At 36.5% G+C, this 23975-nt stretch overlaps 1 long non-coding RNA gene across 1 annotated transcript in view; it reads left to right on the top strand.

Annotated features, from left to right (window-relative positions):
- LOC149033630 (uncharacterized) overlaps nucleotides 1-22687 on the top strand; it is a 29903-nt gene extending 7216 nt beyond the window's left edge. Inside the window, exon 2 of the long non-coding RNA XR_016176517.1 lies at nucleotides 22471-22687. This is a non-coding gene — a long non-coding RNA (uncharacterized LOC149033630). The remainder of the gene's footprint in view (nucleotides 1-22470) is intronic.
- Nucleotides 22688-23975: the final 1288 nt, after the last annotated feature.

The following is a 23975-nucleotide window of genomic DNA, read 5'->3' as shown; positions in this document are numbered from 1 at the left end:
CACCCCTTGCTCTTTAAACTCGACGTGTATTCGAAGTTACGATCAAATAGTAACGGTGGTATATTATTTTTTTGAATTAATAGCTACGGGAAAGGGGATTTCTCTGATATGTGTTTTAAAAGAAGAAGAGTTCTCGAAGTAGTATAATTATTATTCGCTATGAACGTCTTCCCTTCTTCTCTCCACTCTTTTTCCTTTTTTTTCATTTTGTGTTTCTTTTTTCATTTCTCTATCTCTATCCATTTATCTTTTAACTCTTTCACTCTCTCGTGGTGAAACTTGAAGAACTTTAAAGAATTTATATGTCGAACGTAAAATCATAGCGGAGAGAGAGAATATTATGGCTATCCTTAGAGTGCCGAGCCCTGAATATTTCATAGCTTCGGGCGTTTCTCGTCGAAGTGCCAATTTGTGCGTTGGCTCGAATTCGCGCGCGCGGGTTCCGATACGATGTCCGCAATCTGCATAAATTGGGTTGTTACTTTCGTAGTGAGCTAGAGGATGCTAGAGACAAAAAGAGAGAAAGATAGAAAATAAGAGGAAGAAGAGAAAGAGAAAGAAAGAGAGAAAGATAGAGAGCAAAGAAAAAAGAAAGAAAGAAGAAGAAGAAGCGTGTAAGTTAAAGCCAGTTGCCTCCTGAGAAAGTTCGGTACTGTGATTTATAAGGCGACATAACGCCAAACTTTTGCTTAGCTCGAGTACTTTCTCCCTTTTCTTTCTCTCTATCTTTCCCGAAAGTAAAGAACCAACCAGAAAAAAAAAATATAGGATGGAAAAAGAAGTGGTGTGTTGTACCACCGTTCGAGATATAATCCAAGAAAGAATCGTTCCCATCCATATCGGAGTTACGAGCTTGGAAAAGTGTATTATAAGTCGATATGTTGGTTGGAAAACGATCGGTAGTTTGCTCGTTAAAATCGTCGAAACGATTTGTTCTCGTTCGTTCGTTCGTTCGTTCGTTCGTTCGTTTCTTTCGTTTCTTTCGTTCGTTCGACTTCCGTTTTCGCGGTTTGTCGATCGCACGATTTTTCTTTCGACCTTTTTCTCGATTGCTTGCTTGCTTGCTTACTTGCTTTTTTTCTTTTTTTCATTTCTCTTTAGTTGTTTTTATTTTAACCAATTCCCAACACGGAAGATGTATTTTTATTATTTTTTTTTATTCTTAAAAGATTCAAACGCGTTCCCTTTTTTTCTAAGTAATTCATAAATATCATGCTCATGTACATTCGCATAACACGCGTATAACACGCTTTGGCATTTCACTTGATGCCCAACGCAAATGGATGGTCTTTGGGTTCACGATGCATGATGAATCTTAAATCTTTTGCCTGTCATCGAGACCATCATGACAAGCCTCGCCTTACGATATGCACTTCCGGAAAAGCACATTCATTGAGACCTAGGTCTAAGTTGTCACGATGGAAGAAGACGACGTGAGTGTTCGTCACACTTTTATTTTTTTTATTTTTTTTTTATCCTTCTCCTACTTCTCTATTTTATGTTTTTTTATCTTTTAATTTTTTCTTTTCTTTTTTTTTTTTTATCCACAATGACACGTGTTCCTGACATCCGTCGTCGGTCGCTGCGAACGACACGTGTCGGAACCACGCGAATTTTCGTAAACGCGTATGCAGTCCGAATTCGATGGCTAGCTGACGCAGAGATTTTCATTGTGATCCGATCGTGATGGATTAATTTGTTAAGCGAACGAACATATATCTCTATCGTATTTTACGCGAATCTATTTCGATTTATATTCGACTATCGTAATATCGAATAATATTATTTTTTTTTTCTTTCAAGGTAGTAGAGTATTCAAATTATTTTAATCAATTTTATATTATACATCGTACGATAACTTCGTACAAAATTTGGTATGAAATTAACAAGCAAGCAAGAGTGATAGCTGATAAAATATATTTAGCAGCAGTTTAGTTGTATGTAAAACGTTGTGTTTGATTTACGTTGAAAATGTTTATACGTCGATCGCACGCATTTATCGTACGATATGAGAAACGCCTTATGTTGGTATTTGAATGCCGAGTATATTTTAACCAAAGTGCTTTTTGTCGATACCATTGAAAATCGTCCAAAGAGTCCAAAGAGAAATGTATTCTTTTCGCGTTTCAAATGTTGACGCCGATTTTAACTGTATCTTGCAAACGTAAAGGTGTGAAAAACAACAGTCGGTGTTTTTTTTTCCCTGTGTGTTTTTTTTGTCTTTCACTATGACAAAATTTCTCTCTTTCTCTCTGCATTTTTTCCTTTTCTGCTTTTCAACCAGTTAACTGTAAAATTTGATTTTAAAACTTTCTCACCTTATGCGTAATATAAATCAAACAATGACGAGTATATACATCAACCGTACTGAAAATAAGGTTTTGGATTGACGTGTATAATTAAAAATGACTTTCAATGTATGAAATATATTTAAGTATATATACCTAAATAAAAAATTCAAATACAGGTTCAAAAAGGTTGGTTTGTCGTTTCTTTTATAGGCGAGTTATAGTTATTTTGATTTCTTTTTCTATTTAGTTAAGTAGTACTTACTTACTTAAGTCTCGGTTGATTATCACAAACGGCGTGTCTTTATCGTTGTCATCCTCATTTCTTCTCATCGTCGTTCTCATTGTCGTTGTCGTTGTAACACACAACGTCAATTTCTATTAGAACCTTCATCGAACTATAGTAACCGTGAAGGGATTAAATGAGAAATGCAGAGAGTTTCTTTGGCGGACTTCAAACGTTAATACCGGCACATTTCTCGCATTACTTGCGTCGTAAAACGTTTCGAAAAATAAAAAGAAGAAAAATGAACAGAGAATGAAAGAAAGAGAGAAAGAGAAAAAATATTCAGGTGAGCTTTTTACGTAGTTCGATTTAAATTTAAAATCTTTGAACCGAGGAAGGGGAAGGGTGGGTTATCTTATATTAGAGTAATTTTCACCTATCCAGTTTCACAGTGATCATCGTTGAAAACTATGAGAATCCGTAGCAGGATTCTTTTTTCTTTTTTCTTTTCTCCGTTTCATTGGAACGTTTGTTTGTTCCGATAAGAGAAAGAAGAAGAAAAAGTGTGCAAGTCTCTTTTCTTATCTATTCCCAAAGTAAGGAAAAGAGGTTAACGTTATTTCTTCGTAATCTTTTTTTTTCGTTTTTATTTTCAACAGTGGTTTTTATCGACGCTAGAGATCATACGGATTTAAGAAAGAAAATGGGAAAGTTAATGGTATGGGAAGGTTGATAGGTACAAACGTTCATTAAAAAGGATGAAGATTATAGGATAATCAGGTATAAAGTTTAGTTTGAAAAAAAAGTAATTTATTATAATATTTTCTAATGAAATCTGTTAGTACAAATTGATCGAGGAAAATGTTTAACATGAATAACACGAAATGATTATGATTATAGGTATAAAATATGTTGCATGGATTTATATGTATATATGTATATATATATATATACATATATTTTTCTATGCGTACGTATGAAAACGGACATGTAATTGCAACTACGTTGTTTGGTCCGTACTTGGTGCATAAATTACATACACGATGCAATTACGCATCTCTATTCTCGTAAGCTGTTCTCAGCCCGCGGCTGCGCTTTGCCGGAATTAGCGACGACGTTCGCGTTAATTTCACTTCGATACCATTAAGCGACGACGTGTTCTACCACCGAGATAGAATGAGAGCGAGAGCGAGAGAGAGAGAGAGAGATTCGAAGTATACCGTACGTTGTACAGCTTCCGAAGGTATTCAACTGATGTGAGTGAGTGAACGTTTCGATCTCATTTTGGATCTATCGTTCTTGAATGATTTCTAAAACGATATCTCGAGCATAGTTAATAGCAGGTATATAATATATATATATAAAGATGTATATACATGATTCTTTAATGATTAAGTTGTTTTCCTTGCTACTTACAAAGTCCATAATATTTCAAAAGTCTATTTTATGAAAATTTATAGTCGAACATTTGAATTCAACAAAAGTTTTACATTTTAATTAATCAAATTAGAAAGTTATTCTCTTGTTATTTTCGTGAGAACGAGACAGACATTGTGAGTGAAAGAGAGTATTCTCTCCCTTCTTCGTAGAGTTGCTTTTGATTTCTATACAAGTTAAGTTATACGTGCTACGCATGACAAACAAAGGTAAGACAGAGAAAAAGACAGAGAGAAAGAAACAGAGTCAAAAGAGAGATTCGAAATGACGACGTTTGTGAAGCGTGCGAGATAAGAAATCTGGTACCGTCTGAGGGAGTAAGCAAGTAGATTTCGTTTCTTTTCTTTTATTATATTATTTTTTTTTTAGCGAACGTCTAAAAGAACAGAGAGAGAGAGAGATAGAGACAGGGGTTAGAAGGATGAGTTAAGACTCCTTTCGTTCAACTTTCTCATACTTTTATCGAAACTCGCATATGCGAGAAAAAGTACGAAACGATAGGAAAAGAGTCGAGAACGATAAAGGAGCAGCAACGAGAGGATTCGACTAGTATTTCTCTCTCATTTTATCTTTCTATCTATCTATCTATCTATCTCACTCTTGTATACTAGAATCTCTTCCATCCCCCTTGACGACGAGCTTATTTCGCGCAAGCACGCCTTCCTTCATCCTTCTACTCTGCTCTCTCTCTCTCTCTTTTACTCTCTCTCTCTCTCTCTTTATTTTTCTTTTCATCTCTTTCTACTCGTATTCGTCGTCTTCTTAACTTCACGGTGTCGCGAGCTTTCGCAGAGAAATACAGCTAAACGCTTCGCGGATTACGACTCTAGGCACTTTCCTTGTAGGAAATCGTAAGTAGTCTAGATAGAAGAGTAAGAGAACTGGTGATTCTCTTTCTACTCTCTCTCTCTCTTTCTCTCTTTTTATCCTTCTATTTCTATTTCTCTTCTCTTCTCTTCTCTTCTCTTTTTCTCATAAGATCAATGCGGTCGATAAACTACCCGTAACCGAACTTATTCTCTACTCTTTGTCACAATCTTGAAAGTGGTTTAAATAAAAAAAATGGAAAGAGATAAATGAGCATTTGATAAATTATTTCACATTGAGTTTGAAGTAGATTTTTTTTTTAAGGTACGTAAGGTTTTAGAGAGGAGGAATCTTCGTATGATCGAAAATTTGCAAAATTTCGTTGGCTAGTACTAGTAGGGAGGGGGGGGGAGAGGGAGAACAGGTAGTGTGTAGACGTGCTCGGAAATGAAACGTTCTCTTTTTCATAAGCTATCGTTATAATGATAGTTTCTACTAAGCACGAACTTTCGTGCCAGTACGCGGTGTCGTTAAAGGGATAGGCACACTATTAACGTCAGAGAAATTTTCATATATTATATATTTTTGAGGATTTATTTTTGTTCTACCTATTTTTCTCGTTTTTGGTTTTACAAAAAAGAAAAAAAAAACCTTTCTCTTTCCTCTCGTAGTTCCTTCAAAAAATCTTCGTATGTAGTATACGTACATATATGTATATATTTTGTAGTTTTTTAGGCAAGTTTCCAAGCAATGATGTGACACACATACATATAGGAATGTATAGTAGAAAAAAGCTAACAGTAGGAGGGTGAATTCTTTCGATCAGTGGTGTATCCCGATAATGACGGACGTCGTCGCGACGTGTCGCCTCGGGGGGCACGTTTAATTTACAGAAATAGGGGAAAAGAAAAAAGGTAGAAAAGGAAAGCAAGTCGCCTGCCCGCCCTATAGTCCGGTTTGGTGGGGTTGAATTATTCATGGTACCCCGTGGAACCGATGCTAAAAGAGAAAGATAGGGAATGAGTATTAGAGAGAAAGATAGAAAGAGAGAGAGAGAGAGAGAGAGGGGATAGAATGGTGATCGTAAATTTCAATTTATAAAACTGTTAAGCATCATCCGTAGCCCGAGTCCAGTTACCTGAAAGAGTCCTTCCTACCTACCTACTTTTTAGGGCATCACCATATATTTTCACCATCGCGTATCGATCTTTTCTCCAGTTCTTCTTTCTCCTTCTCTTTTTCACTATCTTACTCACGTTTATTCGTTACCGAATGGCATATACGTATACGATTCCACCTGTCTGTTTTTCCGCGCTTTCGTCGTCCTATACTCCATAAAACGAGCCCTAGCTTGGGTTCCCGTGGGGACTTGGTAATGCTCGACAAGAGAGGATGAGGAATGCCTATACGTAGTAGGCGTAAGGATCACCTACACGCTCATTTTCATCGAAAGCTTCACTCGTGTGGCCACGTTTTTGTATGTTTGTGTGTGTGTGTATATGTATATAGGTACATATATGTATGTTCCACTCTATAGGGGGTAGTTCGCATACCTCAAGCGGTGGCTTTCCTTCCCACGTTTCACGAGGGGTGAAAATGTGCCCCCGGCGTGCATCAAGGGTAGGTAATTGTTTTGCCCTGGGTATTTTCCTCCTCCTTCTCCTCTTCCTCCTCCTCTTACTATTTCTCTCTCTTTCTCTCTTCCATCTATACTCCTTTCGTTTCTGTAGCACGTTTTCTGTCCTTTACTTTTTTCTTTTTTTTTTTCTCCCATCAGAATATGCCAACTATTAAGATAAAGAGAGAAAAAAAAGGTCGCACGTGGTATTAAGTCGTATCTTTTCGGAGCAACAATTTTTCTCCTCTGATCATGATACTCAAAGGAACTCTGTGTGCCATGCAAAATAATATAACGCATTCGAATGGGTTTTTAAAAGACTCGTAGTTCTTAATACGTTTTTCCTTCCTTCGTCTTCTAGAAATGAAGATAAACATAGTCTTTCTTTCTCTCTTATTCTTTCTTCGTGTTCTTTGCCAAGTATTCTTTTTCTTTTTCTTTTTTAGCAATAACAGTTTCCGGTCCCTCGTCGGGTCTCCGAGGAGCTCGTTAATAATCGTTAATTACGAGACATGCTTGAACATAAGTACATACCTGTGTACGTTTAAAATACGAGGATATTAAGCGAGAGATCAGCAATGAAAGGGATGTTAAGAAACACAACGTTCTTTGTGTATATCTTCAATGATCGTTTTTCATAACAAGTATATTATTTTATATTGGCAAGTAAATAATAATAATAATAATAATAATAATATAAAAAGGAAGCGAAACCACCACGAAATTGCGTTTAGTGGTTTTCATTTTATTACATGTTTCACGATCCTTTCATATTTTTGGCACGTATATTTCAGGTTATAGAAGAGAGCTGTTCTTTTCTGAAAATGTAAATTATCGCGATTCGATAAGCACGTTCAATATTTTCCTATCATCTTTACAGATCCTATCTTTTCCTCTTTTTATCCCTCACTCTTTCTCTCTCCTCTTTTTCTTTTTTGTTGGCCCAGTTTTCTTCGAGAACGATCGAGTTACCAATGCATCAACGCTTTCTCCTACCACTTTTAGCTCATGTATATATCCTACCATTTGACATCAGGGTCAGCTTCTGTATCTCTATTCTTCCCTTCTCTTTACTATTTTTCGGGCTTTTCGTACACGAACTGCATATAATATTTTTCTCTAGTTCCTTTCCCTTCCCTCTACCACCTCCCCCCGAAATATCGCGGTCTCTTTTCGTATGTATTGCGACCAATCCCAAGGGAAGATCGAAAAGGATGACGTTAAAAGTGGAATACACTGTGCAGGTATCCTAGAGTGTTCTAGAAAATCGCAGTTTCACCAGTTAGATCATTTATCATAATTCACTATAGTTGTGACACATTTCTATATCTTCCTTTTATTTTCTTATCTTACTCTTCTTATCTTCATCACTCTTGTCAACCCATTTTTATTATATTCTTGATTTCTTTTGGTTTTATTGTGTATTGTTAATTGGATTTTAAAAAATATATCTCCTGGAAAAGAATAGTTTTTTTTTTATTTTTATTTTACCTTCTTTTCTTTTTCTTATCTTACTTTTTTCTTCTTTTCTACGGAATATACGTGGTGGCTGATCCAAGTTATCGCAGTATCCCTGCTTGGAATAAAAAATATAGTTACGAGACTCGTGCCCGATCGCTATCTTTACCGTAAAAGCGTACATCTCGTTCGTGTTTCTCGTGCTTGGCATGTCTCCTTCTCTCTTTATCTTTGTTTCTCTTTTCACGTGTGTACCCCATATGTCTATGTAAGCGCGACGACGACAACACTTAACCGCCTAAGAATTCGTGCGAACGATGGGGGTGTACGTATGCCGGTGGCACGTACATACTTCATCCTACGGCAGAGCCATGCATTATTATCATGCCGAAACTACACGAAGGCTTTTTTAGAATCCTTAGAATAGTAGTGGCTTCTAGACGTCACATCGTGCTGAGATAGTCTTGTTTCAAAGTATTTCGAATATTCGTTGTAAGACGTGTGGGACTTTCGATAACGATTTTGTGAAGAGAAAAAATATATATATATATATATTTTTTTTATTATTATTAACAAATTTATAAAACGTGATATAAATCGTTAGAAATATTTTCATATATTATAATTGAATTTATATTTAGTTTGACTCTTTTGAAATATTCGAATTAAACATGGATACTAGGACATACTAGGATGTTTTGGCTACGCGTTGCTGTGGTTTTTTTTTTATATAAAATGTTGATTCAATATAATTATAAACTATTTAGTGAATTATAACAACACATAAACTAACACCACAATTACAATGGAATAGATCAAATAATATTACACGAAATAATAGACAAAGTTAGATTATGTCGTATGTAAATTGAAATAATTTAATTGTAATACAGCACCATCAGAATCTAGAGACTTAATTAACCTCTATATAATAAATCCTTAAATTAGTAATAAAAAATACAAAATAATTGCGATAAAATCTATTCTATGTACTAAGTTGAAGAAAATCATACAAAATAAACAAAATTTCATTAAGATCGGTTCAGTAATTTCGCAGTTCATTAGAAACCAACGATGTGATATTAAATTTTTATATTGTACGATATTCAAATACAACAAATATTTATTATATTCAATAATTTCTTATTCTAAATAATAAAAATGAATCGTCTTGAAGTAAAGAAAAAATGTGATCTTCAAGTCAAGGAAAATAATCGAGAATACGAATAGTGTTAGACGACGCGTGGCATCTCTTTTAGTAGGAAGTTAAAACGACATTTAAACGCGTCCGCTCGTGGATGATATATACATTTGCCATCGTAAAAATGTGTACTGGTGGTCGTGATAGTAGTCGTGGTCTTGTTCGTGTTCGTGCTCGCGGCTTGCGGCACGTACGCGTATATTCTAAATTCAGTCCGAACCACTGGATGGGTCGCGATGAAACTTTTATGAAAACTCATGCATCCGTTACGGATGTGACACGAAAGATTTGCGGATCGCCGTTTGTCTTCGTTTTATGACGGCTACTCGCTAGAATATATAAAAAGGGAAATCACATTGTGTCCCGGGATTGTTAATAGAAAAAATGTATATATATATATAAAAGTTCTCGTGGTTTTTGATAAGCAAGCATTTTCCTTTTCTTTTAAAAAACTTCTTTTTATTTAATTTTTCTTACAATTATTTTTTATTCATGTTTGAATATTACAGAGAAAGAGAAAGAGAGAGAGAGAGAGAGAGAGAGAAATCGGACATGAAAAATATAACGTTAGTTTATTCTTAATCAACGTTGGAACAGTATATAAAAAATAGGACAAAGGAGATTTTAATATTTTTCACCAGAAGATGTATATATATATATATATATATATATATATATATATATATATATATATATATTGTATACAAAAGAGTAACACGAGCTACGAATGCTAGAACGTTTTACGTAGAAAAAGTGCGCCAAGCGCTAAGAGGGGAATGGAATCTCTGCGCGAATGCGTAGAAAAAGGGAGAAAGAAAGAGCGCAAATGTTGCTGTCATTCTAAATTCCAGAAAGAAATGAAATTTTGCTACTCTCGTGCATATATACATATATATATGTATATGTAGGTAGGTAGGTACGTACCTATGGAAGAATTGAAACGCGAGCGTGGCATGCCGACAAAATCGGCAAAATGAACGAAACCGAGGAAAGAAGAAAAGGTCGGCGCAAACGCGACACGCAAAGAGAAACCTTTTGCAAAACGTATGATTATTATGTAGGTATAGTACCCATATAAGTATGTATACAAATTGTTTCCTCATTTTTCTTTTTTTTTTTTTTTTTTTTAGGAACGTGTTGCACTAATTGTGACGTTAAGAAAAGTGTGTCATGTTTAACATTTGCTCGGCAAATACTTTATCTTGAAATACATTTGTAATATTTTTTATTTGTTTTTTTGTTAAGATTATATATTATTTGTTTATTAATAAAAATAAATTTTTCTTTTTAAATAATTCAATAGGAATTAAATCGAAGATTATTTAAAATCAATTAAAAATTTGTAATTTAAATTTAATAGAATTTGAAAAATATACTTTTTTCTCGAGAAGAATTTATTAAGAAAATATTCGTGTAGATATATAACATAGTATTTTAATGCAACACTTCGTATTCGTCTTAACCAGCTTGTTTAAAATAGAATTACCTTTCAACGTTTTCTCACTTTTCTCATGAACATATAGCATCAAGATAATTGGTTCCTTTTCCTAGTGAAAACCTTCCGTTTAGCATATACGCCTGTCCGTTATCGCGAGGGATTTAATCAAATGTATCTGAAGGAGCGAGAGAGCTTACGGCAGTATCTTGCGTTCTTGCAAAGTTACACACGTTACCGACACCTCGACGAGCGTGTTATTCAACATTGAAGCGAGTTAACTGCAAATCGTTGGGCAGTTTTGCAAAGTACGGTCTAACATTAAATGTTAAATAAAAGTTGTTTTTTTTTTTTTTTCATCGGTACTTAGCAATATTTTCCATTTTTTTATTTTTATTTTCTTATTATTTTACACTTCTCCGTTATCGACGTGTTAATTTTGTACAAAACGTTGTAACTATACCATTTGTATACGTATTACCATCGATTATAAGAATTTAACATAACACTGACGTGTTTGTTAGAATCGCGTAATCTCTATGAAGTATATTATTTGAAATTCAACGAGAACTAGTTAATAGAATGAAAATATATCGAGGAGAGAAAACGCTTTAATACACTTAAGAAAAGTAATAAACATGTAGCAACAGAAATAGTAACACAACCATCTAACTATATAACCATTTCATACTTGATCTAACGTAAACGCCAATGTAACACGCTCGAACAATTCGCGTTTCTTTCTTATTAGATTTCTTCTTTCGATTTCATCGATACTATTTTATTATACTTAACCATCCGCTTGGCGAGATCTCGAGCCCTTCGCTTTATTTCACTCGATATCTGAACCGCGTTATAGCAGCTTGGTCAGTGAAACTTACTCCATGATATTGGCTATACTTAAATACACAAGAGGTGTAGTTAGTTATACCAGGTCAGAAGCTAGCAGGGTATCACGCTTTGCGAAAGGCAATTTCGAGAACTGTTATTCATAAAATGATAACGGTGCGCGTGACTATCGTTGTACTGCAGAACGAGGATAACGCACTGTGGTGAGAGAAGATAAAGTCATGCAGAAAGATAAAGAGAAAGAGAGAGAGAGAGAGGACAGATCCGGAACGCGTAACGTAAACCTTGGCAAGGTATTCAACGGATTCCGTGAAAACGATGCGTACTCACTGATATCGTGGCTAGCCCTTTAACATTTCGTACGATCTCACTCGTTCGTACTTACACATATCTTTCTTTTTGTTCTCTACCTTTGCCCATGTTACGTTTTACAAATTTAACCTTGCTGTTCGGTGCAATGCATTTTAAAAAGATCTCACTGTGATATTTGAGAGAAAAGATTTGTCTCAATAAGAATATACACTTCTTTTATTTTTATTTTTTGTTTTATAACAAGTTTTTCGCAATCGTATGGATAAGTTTATTAGTATAATCTTCGATAAAAAAAAAAAAGAAATTTTATCCTCGTAAATAATATGTTCTTTCTTATTTTCTCAAGTGATTTCAATAAAATAAGAAAGAGAGAGAGAGAGAGAGAGAGAGAGAAAAAAACAGAAAGAAAGAAAGTAAAGAACGAAATGTTGCAACTTGTCTCACGGTGAAATACGTCGAAGGTAAGATACACGTTCGAGGAAGTCGATTTATCGATGAGTACATGGTACCATTCCCTATATCCGTGTTTGCCACATCCGTCCTTACGAGATTAGATACTCGTCTTGTGCTTGCTCGGCCTCGGAAAGATTATCACCTTGAATCGTACCTATCGATCCACGAGAATTTTCTTTTTCTTAGTTATCTTTTCGATTGCTTTGTGAGAGACGACATTTACCGGACGTTGTTGTTTCTTCGAGAATTTAAACGAACAAATACAAAAAAAAAAACAAAACAAATAAGGTAGATTAAAAAACGTATAAAAAGAAGAGTAATCCTATACATGTAAGATAATGGTGATGGTGGTGGTGATGGTGGGACAGTGACGTCACTTGGAAATGACCTCTTGTTTGGGTAAAAAGTGGACAAAGGGTATAGGAAAAAAAGTGGACAAAGGGTGCGAGTAGTGGAAGTTGAAGGTATTCGCGAGGCTATTATAGATTTGCCATTAGCACGTAACAGCTGGAGTACTTTAACTTGAAAATGTTAAGGGGGGTGTAAAAAAGTATCGACTCTGAGTCACTCCCATACTTTACATTCTTTTTTATCTTTCACTAATCCCTGTTCCTCCCATCAGTCTCCTCATTCCTTTCATCCGTCAGTTTCATTCTCATATATACATATATATATATATATATATATAGAGAGAGAGAGAGAGAGAGAGAGAAAGAAACAGAGAAAGGAAGAAAGAAAGAAAGAAAGAGTGAAAAGAGAGGGGGTATAAGAGACGTCAGAAGCAATTTTCTTACGAGCTTGCTCGCGAGCTCTTATAGAAGCACCGTGATTAATGTTGCTTGCGTGAGATAAGACAGCGTCGTGTCAATATTGAACTATGATGACATTAAATATTAGACGTTGTTCGTGCCTCGGTATCAGTGCGGTGAAAAATGTTGATATACGTTTAGAAAAAGTTTAACGACCTATTCCCTTCCCTCCCTTTTCTTTTTTTTTTCTTTTATTATCACAGGTGAGAGAAAGAGAGAGAAAGAAAGATAATTATTGGATTTTCCATCGGTTTTCTTTTTAGGTTTTTCTTTTCCTGTTGTCAAAACGATGTTGATCAATATCTCAATCAGGTTCTTTTTGTTATCAAAGCTCGACCGGGAAACACAGGGTGGCACAATAGTTCTCTCTCTCTCTCTCTCTTTAGTATAGTTCGAGTAGACGACTAATTAGCCTCGTGAAGTGTTGATCTTTGACACTGGCGAGAGTAGTCATGGCTAAGGTCGATAATGGACCTTGAACATTCGGTCATTAGAAGAGAGGGAAAAGAGAGAGAGAGAGAGAGAGTACTCTCGATAATACGTTGACATATTTCAAGAGTGACTTGAACCACGTTCCAAACGAATTTCATTAATCTCATAATTGTCGATCGTGATGGTTCGAGTTCCATGCGTTGTTCGGATGCTTCTCTGACAGGACAATAGGAATAATAGAAAAAGAAAAAAAGGGAACAGGCTATTGTAAATCTAATTCATTGACAGGGAGTACTTATAGATAGAAAAAGAACGAAAAAAAGGAGATATCCATTCCAAAGAAAAAGGGTTGCGCTGTATGATGTATGGTGGTAATGGTAGTAGAGATATTATTGGAATTTCTGAAGGGTCTATTTTTTATTTAGTTTCATTTTCGTAAAAAAAAAAAACGTGCAAACTTTTCATCCGTGCCCCATTGCAATTGCTGACGTGTCATCTTGTATTTTAGTAAAACTACCAGGATAAGTTGTATTTTGTCATATTCTCTTTCTCTCTCTTTTCAAAGAAAACTCGATAAAGAGAGAAAGATTAAGTAAGGAAGAGAAAAAAAGTATAAGAGACTCGACAAGGTCTGAGAATTTCATTGAAAAGAAGAAAAAGAAAAAAACTAAAAAGATAGAAAAGAGAAGGGAACGAAGAGTCTAGACCGATTAGCGTTTGGTCACCGGAACTTCGAGCCCGAGGTTGGAAGACTGACGGAAGTGGCCGGACTTCTTCTCCATGCTTCTCGTAGAGAATAGGAAGAGGGGTGGAAAGACAAATAGAATTCGGAAGGAGTTTTTGCCGGCCCGGTAAGATTTAATAGCCTGCAGACTCCTTCTATTTCTTTTTTTCTTTTATTTTATAGAGTCTCGAAGGGAGATCAAGAGTGGGAAGAAAGAATAAAGAGACGGATAGTAGTAATAGTAGTAGTAGTAGTAGTAGTAGTAGTATTAGGGAAAAGGGCCGAGAGCAATACGAAATTCCATACGATAGGAAGATAAGAAAGGAAATGAGAGAGAGAAAGAGAAAGAGAGATGAGTTTCATTTTACTTCTTCTAGTAGAAGTTAGACTTTGATGCTTTGGTTCAAAGCTTCCACAAAGTAGGCAGACTCGTTAACGAATGGTAACCATCTTAAACACTAGCAGTTCTAAGCGAATATCTTTTAACAACTAGGTGTTTCGAAAAACGATAACGAAGATGGAAGTAATACAAGTAAAAGGTTTTGCGAAACGTTCGATTCGAATGTTCAGAATTAATTGTGTTTCCTTTTTTTTTATCGAGTGCTCTACAATATTACCGACATATATATATATATATCGTGTTAACAGAAATCGTGCGTTTTATCTATTAGCGATTCCTCGTATATTTTTTTTTTTTTATACATTTTCCCTTTTGTCCCCTTTTTTTATCTATTTCTTTTTTATTTTGCAATTTAATTTATGCGCATAATGAATTTAAATCGGCGTTTGCGTGTCGTTTTATCTATCTATCTATCTATCTCTCTTTTTCTCTTTTAATAAGAACAATTTGACGTTTTAATAAAGCAACGTTAATCGATCGAAGTGTCCTTTTAAATCGTACACTCGTAAATTAAGCGATTTCTGGGGCCGATTGTGCGAAACGTGCTTCAGAACTAGCGTACATTAACGCGCAAAAAGTATATCGGAGTACTTTGTCTAGCGTAGCTACGATACGACCGCATCGTTAACACTGAATTCTTATTCGTATAAGGGCTTGATATATGAAACGCAGAGCGATAATAATTCTTTTAGTTTCCAACGTTAGAAAAAGAGAGAGAGAGAGAGATAGAGAGATAGAAAGAGTTTGCTAAGAGAAATATTTTCCTATTAGCTAGCTTCATTCATTTTGCATTCGCGACGAAATTGGGCTTTTCTTTACTAAAAGAAAGAATGAAAGAATGAAAAATAAGATGAAGAAGAAGAAGCATTATAAATTATGCAGAAAAAAAGTAGAAATTATTCGTGGTACTTAAAATGTGAAAAAGGGGGAGTGAGTTAAAAGAAAACGGTCAGCTTTTGACAAATTGTAAAATACGATATCGATTTTCGCCAATCACTAGAGTGTCGATACAGCGACCACGAAATACTACTACTTCTTCGGTAATCCTTTCTCATCTCTTCCTGTCCCATGAGACATGAGTGGATGCCGTGAGGAATGAAAGAAGATCCTTGCTCGATTAATACACACAACCACCACCACTGTCACCATTACTACCTTCGTCGTAGTTGTCGTCTACGTGGTGTCGCCAAGGGCCGTGTACCGCAAAGTACTAAGCACTTTCTCTATCTCTATCTCTTTCTTTCTTTCTTAAGTACGTTAGAAAGTAAAAGAGGAAGGACCGATGAAGAAAGTGGAAAAGAGAGAGAGGGTGGAAGGGTGGAGGCCAATTCGTATCTAGTGTGATTTCCCCAGGGTAAAGTCGGCCGATCAACCGATCGAGTAGGTGGTTGAAAACCGCACTGGGAAACCTAATATCCAAAGGGTCCCTCTTCTTACTCCACCTTCCTTTTTTTTTCCTCTTCCTCCTACTTTCGTGCCCTCCTCGCGCGACGTAAGCTCACGAAAGCTTTAAGAGGGGTATCGGACTATGTAGTAGAAAGAAAATGAGAGAAAGAAAGAGGGTTTAGAAAGATACAGAAGAACGTTGGTTACTTTGAAAAGACTATAAGGATGTATTCTTCGCAAATACCACACAAAAATACTTTACCTTAATAGGAATAATATCCTTCGTTGTCAAAGAATTTATCTTTTAGATGAGAAAAAAAGAATTTACTTTCGACTAAATTCGACCATTAAAAATATATCCTTTTTGTTTTCGAAGTATTTCATTTGATCGTTTCTAAATAGAAATAAAAAATGACATTTCAAATATTTAATATCAACTTTACATCTATTTTTTATAATTTTGTTTTTAAATTTAATTGAAAAAAAAAAAAAGAAATAAACGAAGAAGAAGAAGAAGGTAAAAAGGAGATGATAAAATTTTATTTCTTCATAGAAATTCATTTAATAATCATGTTCATCCTCTCGTAATTTATTCAACGTTGAATGAGAGTGATTCAAATAACGTGAAGTCCCCTCGAGAGCATACATTAAATAATCGTAATATCTATTATAGTATTTCTGAACGTTAGCCTCTTCTTTACTTCCGTTAAGTACTGTTCCATTTCTAAGATGTCGTTTCAAGACATGGTTTATGTAGAGAGCTTGAAAATGCTTTAGAAAGGATCTTGAAACGTATGTTGATATATCGATCATAACGAAAAGAGATTTTAGTAGTATAATATACATATACACAAGTGATCGTGTAATTTTAATCGGATTTTTTCATATGTGATACACTTATTGTTAGTGTCATTAAAAATGCGTTTATAGGTGTGTCTAAGTTTATTTATATACGTATGTCATAATATAATTCACATAAAGATGATCGATTTTCGAACTTCCCACGCATCCATCGTTCTTTCTTTCTCTCTCTTTCAACTGTTTTTCCTTCGACGAACGAATCACGTTGAATGGTTGGTTGGTTTCTTGGATGAGGCGCGCATGCCTTGTCGTCTGTTAAAACGAAAACCTTAAAAATCCATTTCGCACGGGCCATTAGGCACACATGTTAACCAAACATCTCCTGTTCCAAAGCAAACTGGCTCTAGCAGCGAGGTTTTTCACGAAAAATCCTCGGATCTCTCGGCTTTCTCGGAAGGCGTTTGGAACGGCCGATCCGAGGATACGCGCGTTGTAAGAGAAGACGAAGGAAAAGAAGGTGGTGGTAGTAGTGGTGGTGAGGAAGAGTAAGAGTAGAAGTAAGAGGAGGAGGAGGATGGAGTTAAGTTAGAAGGAGGAATCGTCTGGGGTTGCGTCTGGCTGAAAGGCGGCATACGGTGAACTCGTGGAAAATGGAGAAATACGTGTGGGTCTCGCACGAGTTACGTTTCTCGCACTCGTGGAACCACTGAGAGAGACTCTTTGGTCGCTTTTTAAAAAAAGAAAAAAAAAACAAAACGTACGAGAGTAGGGGATTTCTACGGTAGCTTTATTCTCATCCTTTCAACGAATGAATTCATTTCTACGAAGGTTCTTATAACAATGAATTCTTAATTCCCACGCGAATATGCAACAGCACTGTTATAGCAATAGCTCTTAAGAGTTCTTTTATTATTAAGTAAAGAAAATTAAAAGTACTCGGGAGAGAAGTACTCGAAGTCGAGGGTTTATGGAAACTGTTCAAAAATTCGATCGAACGATTTTAGTTTTTCTGGAATATTTTTTTTCTTTAAAAGAAACCGAAACTTACCAAAGGACCACTTGTAAAACTAAACGATGTTTCTTTCACTTACATACGATGGTGGTGGTTGTGGTGGTGGCGGCGGTGATCCCTTTTTTCCAGTCTCGTATTACTTAATACGGAGAAAGTTGGTTTCCTATTGGAGATATATATATATATGTATTCTAACTTTCTTTTCTTCTTTTACATATCTACTATTTTCTCTTCTCTGATCTATTCTATATTTTCTCTCAGCGAAATTGTCTTTTAGAGTGGCTTACAAATATATTTCAATAAGGGACGCAATATTTCGAAGTCACTTCTATTGGCTCTTCTTGAATCTTTTGATTTGCTTGCTCCCTTTTTCTCCTTTACTACGTCAAAGAGATTTGCAACTCTTATATAGACGTCTGCTACTATAAATCTATCGCTTGTTTGCCACGAAAGACTATTTCCTATTACTTCAAGCTTATATACTTTGGTATACCTATATATATATATACACCTAGCATTGAAAGCCGTACGTGAAAATGAGAGAAAGAAAATGGAACAGGAATTTACGGGCTTACGTTATATTTACATTGTCTTTTTATTCGATATGTATATATATATATATATTATCTCATTCTTTAGAAAAGACAACTGTCCTTTAACATTTATCCGTAACAAGAGAGAAAGGGAAATACGTAGGTATATATATTCTTCTTGTTTGCATAAATTCTTTTAAATAGCTAACATACGTTTACAAATTGTATAAAGATACACATGAGCACATACGTTACACATCTTGTTTTCTCGTTTAACATCGTATTAAGAATAAAGCCGCACGTGGTATACGGTGATTTAATCCAGTGAGGGGTTGTGGCATCTTTAACACTTGTCAATATAAAACCCCCTATTCCCCCCTTTGAACTATTTGCGACAAGGGACATCTATCGATGCTTTTTTCTTGTTGTCCCTTCGATTTTTAAAAGCGTTAATACGTTAAACAAATAAACTACGCGATCGGGCGCTAAAAGTCGTCACCAACGGCACTGTAGTATGGCTTGGCAAACTTGTCGCATATGGCCAATCACGGAACGGGAAAAAGGGGGTAGGAGACGAGGGGTTGAATTCTCTCTCGTTCCATGTGGATCGATCCAGGCTGGAAAAGATAGTCTACATGCATGCGTGACAGTCGATCGTTTAAACCTCAAATATTTGCGTTCTTTAAAATCCCTCTCTTTCTCTCTCTCTCTTTCTCTTTTTTTTTTTTTAATTTTCTCTCTTTCTTTACCTCTAATACGAGCTTTTAAGCATTTCATTCTATTACAAGAGGATCGTTTCGATTAATATCAAATGGATTGAAGGTCCCTTCTTTCCTAGGAACTCACTTCTAACTAATTGAAAATAATTCAACTAATTATCCTTTATCGGAGCTTCGTCATTGGTGTCAATGGCTAGGTTCTACCCTCGTTGCTAGGACAAAAACGGAAATCGATCTTGTTAAGTACTTTCGGTACTCTCTTGTCCTTCTTCTTCTTCTTCTGTTCTTCGATAAAATGTATAAAGGTTGATAAGTAGGAGAAATATGGCGAGTCCATTTATTGGCACGATACTTTGCTTCAATTAATATGCCCTAACGTTGTTAAAATTAAGTATATGGAGTACTCGTAAAAGAGATGATAAAGGAGTAAGAAAGACTTTTCCCTAGTTCCTTTTTAAACATTTTCTCTTTATCTTTCTTTTTCTCTTCTACCCTTGATCACACTTCATTCTCGTGTTCGAAACAAAAGGGTTTTTGGTAGTGGTGGTGGTGGTGATGGTGGGCTTGCTCTTGCAAGCGAACTGACGAGAAGGGCAGGAGGGTACAACCTTAACTTAACTTCGATATCACATCACAGACGATATTATCCGTAGGAGAGTGCTCGAGAATATTATACGTGTGTGGTATATATATATATATATACATTCACCCATCTCTCATCGTAAAGGCTATCTATTTAACTCACTGGTACTTGAGTCTGTTAAACAGTGAGACATGGTGTAGGTACTATTGAGGAAGAAGCAGGAAGGCATCAACCTAACCAAGTTCGGTACCAACTATTACTAAACGTATTATCGATCCCTGTTCTCGTTCACTCACTCTTTCTCTCTCTCACTCCCTCTTCAACAGAATATTAGATTTTCAACGAATTTTAACGCTGGTCGGAGGCCAAAGGGCAAGCAAGCAAGCAGGCAGGCAGGCAGGCAGGCGAAAAGACAAGAAAACAGGAAGGTAAAATAGCAAGAAGGTAGGAAGTAAAGAGAGAGAGAGAGAGAGAGAGAGAGAGGCCAACGTGAATGAATTTACTGGTCTCCGTTAGTTAATTAGGTACTCGGTATCTACTCCCACCCTTTTATCAGGACATTATTATGTTAAAGTAATTGAGCGATCCACAAGAAGACAAAGTTAATCTAATATTTCGCGTAAACGCATTTATTCGAGTACAAAGTTATATTTTCTAAACCGCAACTTTCTAGTTTATTATAAGTAATCAAGAAAGTGTATGGGAGGAATCTATAAGTTTTTTCCTTCATTATTTTTCTTTTCCTAAACAATCTATAAGAATGTCATAGTCGAAAAGTCTCTAAATTGATGACTCAGATAGTATTCAGAGAAATTTCAATTATCGATAGAATCGTATCGACGTAATAATCCTTTTTTCATTATTCGAATTGAATGAGGAACGTAGTTGGTTACTTTCTTTTTTTTCTATTCTAAAGAAAGAAACTCCGTAGAAGAAGAGATAAATCGCGAAACGTACAGAAAGAAGGAAGGAAGGAAGGAAGGAAACAAACAAGCAAACAAGCAAGCAAGGTAAATCGTAGCTTCTTTCGTAGAAAACGAAAGAGTTGCTCGCACTGTATGTGTGTGTATGTGAGAAGGACATCGGTTCTTAGGTTTGTTCGAGGCACGTTTCTCAGACAGGAAGTGGAGAAGGTAAAAATGTAAGAGGGAGGGAATGGAATAAGGAGAAGGAAGAAGAAAGAAGAAGAAGAAATAGAGGAAGAGGAAAAAGGCCCGTGGAAAATACCAAGGAAAAATTCCAATATGCTTCGAAACTCTTGCGACCGTGCATGGAATGCATTCACGTCCTTGATTGTGCTTGGGAAGCATATTTTTCTCGTACTTCCGATATTGCAGCGAGACGCAGTCCCTGTACTCTTTCTCTTTCTCTCTTTCTGTTCTCCCTCTTTTATAACTGCCTGCGTCACTGGTCCTTCTACTTCTACCCTTTCTCTCTTTCATATTCTCGTCCTTCTTCAGGAACGCAAGGTGTCTCCTCATCTTTGGAGCGTGCGTTTCTTTTCGGAAACGAACGGTACAGAGAGAAAGAAAAAGAAAAATAATATAGGGGATAGTCTGGCGAAGTGAATTGTGGTTGTATAACCACGAAGCTACATACAAATGTGTTCCGTAGCTCACAGACTTTCCTCCTTCGGTACGAACTCGCTTCGCCAACCGAAACGTCGACGTAGTCCCTTCTCCCCTCTCCCATTCCTCATCCCTTCGTCGTACGAAGTACACCGTCGAAGAAGGGAAATATGCTTTTCTCTGTATTATGCGTACGCCTGCAGGACGTAAAAACTGTTCTGTCTGCTCGAGCGAATCACAGCTTGCTCTCGTCCGAAAAGCTTGCCTCGCATACTTTTCTGTTATTTCCACGAATTACTTTGGTCGAAGAAGAGAAACGCGTTTCTCTTCTCTTCTCCAGACATTATTTATTAAAACTCATATTTCACTCTTCTACATATACTATATATATTTACAATACATAGCAGATATTATAGGCATCTTCAAGTAGATTTATGAGTTTACTCGTAACGATCGATCGTTCTCACGATTTTATCGACCTATTGATTATTTTAGTCTTCTTCTAATATTTACGATGTTAAAGGGACGTAAAAAGGGATGGGTAGTAGAGGTTTATATAACGGATAAGAGAGAAATAACGAACGAGCGTATATATATCATATAGTACCAGCGTGTTTGGGTATAACGTGCTTATTTAGAGGTTAAAGCTCCATTTGGCTTATCGACTACTATCCCTATTGCTAAGCTTTTTTTACGGGTCTATACGGTCAAGCTAATGTAAAAATTGTGCCCGTTAGTTGGCAGAAAAGTTCGATGAGAACGATAACGTGTTAGGCCTCCTTCTCTTTCAGGGTATCGATTTCACTTCGTCGGCCTTACGAAGAACGCCATTTGCTCGCTTTTAAATTACAGAAACGAGGGGTTAGCTGAAACGACCGATTTACAGAATATTACTTGCAGTAAAATCACCTTGCTAGAGACATTTGCCCTCTCTCATTCTCTTTTACTTTCGCTATCTTTGCGTTTAGTTGCACGCCATTTGTACTTTTCTCATTTATTTTTGCGTACGTCGAGTAAATACATGAAAGAGAGAGAGAGAGACTTTAATAAAGAAAAGGGTTAAGAAAATATATTATTTCTTTCCACGCCTATCACGATGTTTCTTATGATTTTGTATTATTTTCTTTTGTGCAAAACAAAGTGCCGTCACCCGTTTAAATACTCGATTAATGTTTCACGAGAAGATAACATCTGTTTTATATGTATAATATAATCGGTTTTCTTAGCGAGAAACGAGATATAGCGCTAAGATCGTGCATCAGATCGTTTCGATCGATATGCAAGCCTTGATAACGTCGTCGTTTCTCGGAAAGACAACCTTGAGATTCGAGAGATCGATCGGTCGATCGATTGATCGAAAAAAAACCCTCTTTTATATCTTTTATTCTAACTCCTTTTATTTCTTTTTCTTATCACCAGGTGATGCATCTGCCTCGCAGCAAGGTCTTAGAAATCTTCACGAGGAATTCAACAAATTCGCCGCATTCGATAATGCCTGTGTAACGACATTCGTTCAGAATACAACAGTCGTTGCTTATCATCAAAAATCTGATAGTGATTCGATATATTCATCTTCTTGAAAGATCCCCAAGTACGTGTACGTGATCAACGTGTTTTTGTTTAATAACTTGTCTCATTTTGCGCAAACGTTTTAAAACATTATTAAGAGATAACAAATAAATAGAAGATTCATATAAATTGAATATATAAAAAAAAGAAAAGAAAAAAAAAGAAAAGTAAAAAAGAAATAAAGAGAGATTTAAAAGGATAATATTAGATACGTATTACCGATTTATATCGAAAGAGAAACGGTGTCGATTTTCTTGGTTAATCAGAGCACGGATGATATTAGATTGAACGTTATCTTGATAAAATCAACTAGCGAGCTTAGCCACGCGTACCCAGTCATTGGGTACGGTAGACACTTGGCCAAAGACCAGCATCAAGATAAGCTCAGCGAGAGCTGTGGCCCAAGATGCGCAGGAACGGGTGGTGCCGTTAGTGTTAGACGACAGCTTGCTCGAGAGGCCACCAGAACAAGAAGGGGGCCACGAAGAAGGCCCCCAGAAGGGCCTGCTGGATGGTCTAGTTTGCGAGCGACCATCGTCGCCGCCATCATCATCCACTTCAGTTTTGTTGTTTAAGTCCCTTGATTCGAATCGAGAGAGACACGAAAAGAAAAAAGAAGAAGAAGAAGAAGAGGAAGAAGAAGTAGGTGAGGAGGAAGGAAAGGGAAGGTTGGAGGAGAAAACGGAGGGAGAACTAGGAGATATTACTGGTTCTGTTCCGAGTGCGCTGGCGGACTTTGAGTTAGAAACCACAGACGAGAAGGAATACGCGATTCGAGTTTGTCGTTCATCACCGGACACCCCTGTCTGTGTTCATCGAAAGAGACAAGCGGAGGAGGACTATCGTCACCACCACCACCATCATCATCATCACCATCACCATTACGATAAGCAAAAGCAGAAGCAACTACAACTACAACTACAATTACAACAACAGCAGCAGCAACCTTCTTCCAGGCAAGAAGAACAGTGCCAAGACGATACGAAATCTTTGAGAATAATAACGTTGGACAACGTCGAGGCTTCCCGTGGTAGAATTTGCGAGGAAGGTAGACAACAGAGAACCTACTATTGCAAGAATCATCTTCATCCACACCACCACCATCATCATCATCATCATCATCATCGTAATCAACGTTATCAAGGAGGAAGAGGTGAAGGTGGCGGCGGCGGCGGTGGTGGAGGAGGAGGGCGTCCTGGAATCAATCAGAATTATCGCCTCTGTCGAGTTCATGCTCGAAGGAGAGAACTTTCGAGGGACAACAAACAGCCAAAGGAAGAACGAGCAGAGGATCGTCGAGATTTGAGACACTCGGAGGAAATCGAGTGTGCTATCATACATCTCGATCAGGATCC

The sequence above is a fragment of the Polistes dominula genome, unplaced genomic scaffold (genome assembly GCF_049000335.1).
Source record: "Polistes dominula isolate Pdom_NZ unplaced genomic scaffold, Pdom_raw_medaka contig_28, whole genome shotgun sequence".
Classification (NCBI taxonomy): Eukaryota; Metazoa; Arthropoda; class Insecta; order Hymenoptera; family Vespidae; genus Polistes; species Polistes dominula.
The sequence above is the reverse complement of the archived record's forward strand: the minus strand, read 5'-3'. Positions and strand labels throughout refer to the sequence as shown.